Source organism: Esox lucius, chromosome 2, assembly GCF_011004845.1.
Source record: "Esox lucius isolate fEsoLuc1 chromosome 2, fEsoLuc1.pri, whole genome shotgun sequence".
Classification (NCBI taxonomy): Eukaryota; Metazoa; Chordata; class Actinopteri; order Esociformes; family Esocidae; genus Esox; species Esox lucius.
Window position 1 is genome coordinate 15,679,377 of NC_047570.1, and position 5,350 is coordinate 15,684,726.

The following is a 5,350-nucleotide window of genomic DNA, read 5'->3' on the forward strand; positions in this document are numbered from 1 at the left end:
TCTTAATAACATTCTAATTCCTGATGTGCTTTTGTAATGTCTAAACTGAAGCTTTCACTTCACAGCTGATGATTAATTTAACTTTGAAACTAAATATACAGCTCCGGAAAAATGTAAGAGACCACTGCACCTTCTTCTTTACTTTCCAAAAAAGTTGAAATGGAAGGTTTTGAGTGAGGAACAGAAGCGTTCAATTTGCAGTGGTCTCTTAATTTTAACCCTTCTGTTCCTCACTCCAAACCTTCCTTTTGGACTTTTGTGGTGGAAAAAGTGCATTATATTTTAGAAATTTGTGGTGCTGACCGTGTTCATCTCTGTCCTCATGGCGGCATTTGGTGAGGAGCGAATGCATCACAAGGTACTACGAGTCATGTAAGGGTTAAACACCAATGTTCTGTACATTACTTTGGAAATAATGAACACCTCAGAGTTCATTTTTCCAAGCTAATGAACACAATGAAGATGATCATCACACTTATACCAGAATACAAACAACATGATTAAAGGGTTTACAGGGTTTTGTTAATATTTAAATTTTGGTAATGAATTTATGCTTTCTCAGGTTTTGGTAGCAACAGACATTCTTTATATTTGTTCTAAAGTTTAATAAATATAGAAATAATCAACGAATGACTGGGTTGCATCTGTAGCAACCAAAACATGAGAAAGCATGAATTCATAAAACACGTGATTATAAAAGAAAGTAAATTACGGTAAATGTTTGCTTATGTTGTTGTTTGTGCCTTCTAAGCATATAAACTGATCAAATTGTCTTGCATTTGAAATGTTAAGACTGACTAGAGACTGACATGAGAATAACGTTACCAGCCAGCATAGAGTTAGACTGGGTAGCATTGATAAACATAGAACTAATCAATGACTGGATCGTGTCTGTAGCAGCCAAAAAAGTGGCAAAAACATAAATCCAGTAATAAAACCTGTCAATATAAAGAAAAACACATCATCTTTGCTAATATCTGTGTGTTTATGTTGTAATTTGTTGGAAAATGTGGTGTAAGTGGGATAAACTGTTAAATATAGCTGCTTATCTCTTTCTAAATGAAGTGGTTTTATGGTCTTTTACATCATGACTAGGTGTCCCGTATATTTCACCTGAAGACATCCAACCGTTCTGTATGTCAGGAATGAATATACATTCTAGAACTCATTATTGTCAACCAGCAGCAAGTACTCAACAAAACGTTGGTATAAATCATGTAATAGCTGCTGTGCTACTAATGATAAATTATAGTGCTTACCAGGGGTTACAAGCACCCATTATTATTGAGGGTGCAGACATTATGTGATGATGCTGTACAAATTAAACACTGTGACTCCTATGGGTTTGACACCTATGTAACTTATCCTAAAATAATCATTAACATACATTATCACTATCTCTATTTAATCACAACTATTAAGGAGGGACCTCTGGTTACTGTTGAACTTAAATGTAAGATAAATATTGGTTTTAAGAAATTACATATTTCAAAATACACTTACATTTTTTTGAATATTGTCGAAATTCAAATCATAAGTGACACCGTCATATATGCTAGATTCATTGCACATAAAGTGAATTTTTCTGAACTTTTCTTACCACACTTTCACCTTTCAGTCAACTTTCCATGAATATGCTTTGATACAACACTAATGGAGGGTGTCAATAGGTGTCTTCTGGACAACTGTCAATTTAGCAGTTTTCCCCATGATTGTGGTTGTGTGTACTGAAGGCTCGGGGAGTTAATTAGCTGATTAGAACGCTTCTAAGGTTGACATTTCTGTATTGTACCTTTATTTCTAATATTTTGAGATACTGGATTTTTAATTTCCATGAGGTTTGAAATGTTTCACTTTATATGTAATTAATCTAGAATACATGAAGGTGTCACTTTCTGATTTGAATTACGAAAAAGAAATAACTTTTCCACGATATTCTTATTTTTTGAGATGCACCTGTATATTGCAAGTAGCCTAGTCTGTTTGCCCCAAATGCTGCCTTATCGATTTCAGTCATGCGATTCAATAACACGCTAGCTAACACTAGTAATTACTTAACCAATAATCACGAAACAATGAAAAAATTGATATATGGGAGTTCTACGCTAGCCTAAGCAGTTTAATACAATATACCTTGAAAAAAAACATTGGAGCTAACAGGCAGAAGCAGCGTGAAAATATTTTTTTCTGTTTTCTTCCTACCTCCGTTACACAACGGTACCTGCTGCAGCAATCGAACCAGACGAACGTAAACCTTTCAAAAATTGTTCAGTTCATTTTACGCTTTTGGCAAAGAGAAAGAGCTCTTTTTTTTGCTTTCTCAAACTTTTTCAGCACCAGCTTTCCTTTTTTGCGGTCACTTATCTAGCTATCTTTTTCTGTTCTGACAATATTAACCTAGCTTTATTAAAATTAGCTCGCGTTGCACTCTCTCTGATGACGCGTTGGACTTACCATCTTGGGACCAGGCCGGCCGATTGGACAAATGCTCAATATGGATTATAACAACAAAAGTGACTTTTTGTAAATCATGAAAACCTTTCCTATGCGCAACCGGCCTGTAAAAAATATTTATTTATGTATATTTCAAAATAAATCTGAACAGCCCAACCCAAAAAAGATGGTCCAGCCCCTCTGGCATTTGCCACAATTGCCAGATGGCCAGTCCGCCCCTGCTGTACATCAAGAGGGAATTTAACCACACAAGAATTTAACAGGATCTTCACAGATACAAGAAACTGCTGAAACGACCCATTTTAATCGATTTATGATTTTATAATTTATGTATAGTATTAATTGATTTTAGCATCTAAATTACTACATAGTAATTGTCATTTAGCTATTTTTATGATTTTCATTGTGGATTCATTTATCTATGAATTGATCACCTATTTGTTGATCATCTATCTAGCTCTATGAATTCATCTCATTGAATTTGGCATCTATCTCAATGAAATGGCCATCTACCTCTACGAATTCATAAAATGTTCATTGTTAATTCATTTATCTATGAATTGATCATCTATCTATTTGTTGGTCATCTATCTATCCCAATTAATTAATAAAGCTAGATAAATAACTTATTCTGAAGGCAATCTATCTATCCCTTGTAGAGGTGTTTGAATGTATGCTTGTTATGTATAGATCACAAAAGAACATCTATTTATATGTACACAGGAAGTCACATTCAGTCAAAGCACAACATTAATCAGCCAGTGGGCTTAAAGTACTGTATTGTGTATTCTGTCCAGTGATGTCTATAAAGTAGAGGACAACCGGAAGTTCTTTGAGATGAGATTGAGTTTGTAAGACCGAGTCTGTAACATCATGAACAATAAAATATCAAATGTTGCAATAAATAATTTAATTACTCTCTCACTTGATGACCGGGTACTCAATCGTTATTTCACCACTATACGAACGGCTGATTTCTAACAGCATGTTGCCGCGACCGGATGGATAATCTTACTGATTCTACTGAAGATCTATGGTTTTGTTTGAACTTCTGAGCTAATTAGCTAACTGCTAACTGGCTAACCGAAGGAGTTCTTGGTTTTGGATACAGATGGACTGTGAGTCGTAAAGTTAGACCATATACAAACTGTCAAGATTGCAAGATTATTTGGTAGTCAAACAAGTTAATTCCGTTGTGTAGTCCACAATTTTTATTGTGTGGAACCTTTCTGTGTGGGTATTTGAAAGTACGCTCTAGTTGAGTAGGGCGTAGACCGGTGTTGAAACTTCATTATTATTCGTACGAGTAAGACCTAGTAACTCCCGTATCTAGGCCAAGTAGAGTTATTATCAATCAATCAATCAAATGTATTCATAAAGCCCTTTTTACAACAGCAGTTGTCACAAAGTGCTTTAACAAAACACACAGCCTGAAACCCCAAGGAGCAAACAACAACAGTTGTCAGCAGAGTGGCAGCTGAAATCATCAGGTATCGTCTTGATCTGGAACACAACCAGGATAACACAACCAGGAGGTGTGGGCCAAGACCTCATGTCCTACTAAGTTTAAACAGGGCAGGAGACAGGGAAAATGTAGAAAGTGCATTCCTTAGTTCTACAAGGATTTACAGTGGAGAAGGAGAACTGACCCTACTCCCCCGCCACAATAATATAGCAGCGTGAGACCTTGGGGCTGAGACAGGGGGGTCCAGTGATACTGTGGCCCTATCCGGGGGAGGCCCCGGACAATCCACCCACATTGCCAAGAATCAACCAAAGGGACACCCACCAACCGCAACCACCCTGAAATGAGGGCAGAGTATTGCCAGCAGAGAATGGGCGCAACAGAGAGACAACAACAACTCCTTTTATTGTGGCCAGCCTAAGGCACACCTGTGCATTAATCATGCTGTCTGATCAGCATCTTGATATGCCACGCCTGTGAGGTGGATGTATTATCTCGACATAGGAGAAGTGCTCACTAATACAGATTTAGACATAGAGAAAGTCTTAGATCTTTGAGTTCAGCTCATGATAAATGGTGGCAGAAACAAGTGTTTTGTTTATAATTTTGTTCAGTGTAAATAACAGATAAGGCCACAACAAATCTAGTATCTGGGAATAACACTTCATAGGTTTTGTTTGCAATTATTGCAAGAATAAAATATTCTTCCATATCCGGGATTGTCTTTTGTTAAATGTAATACACATTTATGGTTTTGCAGCACAATTCTGGTAACATTGATTATGTGCAGCTGTCCCCAACAATCTGTCACTAATTGTAGAAACACGTGAGCTAAAATGTCAACAGAAACTTCAAACTCTATGTTTTTATTTTCAAAATATTAAATATTAAATTTATTTTCAATTTTAAAATTCACCACATTGGCAGATGTCATTGGCACATTTTATTTTTCGACTGAGGATGTCAAAGAAAATTCTGAAGAGCAGGAAATGACAATCCGGCATCAAATAGATCACAAAACAAACCATTTTGTTTAAATGAAGTGATTAAATAATCTCTAGTATTACATAACTGAAACGTCAGGATGTTGTTTATCTAGGCCGATTGATTCCAAACCTGTATAATATTTATCTACACCAGGAAGCTGCAGAGTATTACATCAATGCTACCCTTCAAAGCACATGAACAAAGATGCACTTATTAATATTATTTACATACAGACCATTTCTGAGGACCTTTTTACAGTCCATTTACTATAACCCAATGGTCTGTTGCTCTGTACACAAGGATAATCTGTCCATTGATACTTGATTCCATTGATACACAAAGGAAATGCAGTCAGCCATAACAGGCTCATTACGTGAAGCTAACATCAGTCCCTTTTAAAGACACATGTCACTGGATTTCAAGGGCAAAAGAAAACTGGTAAAG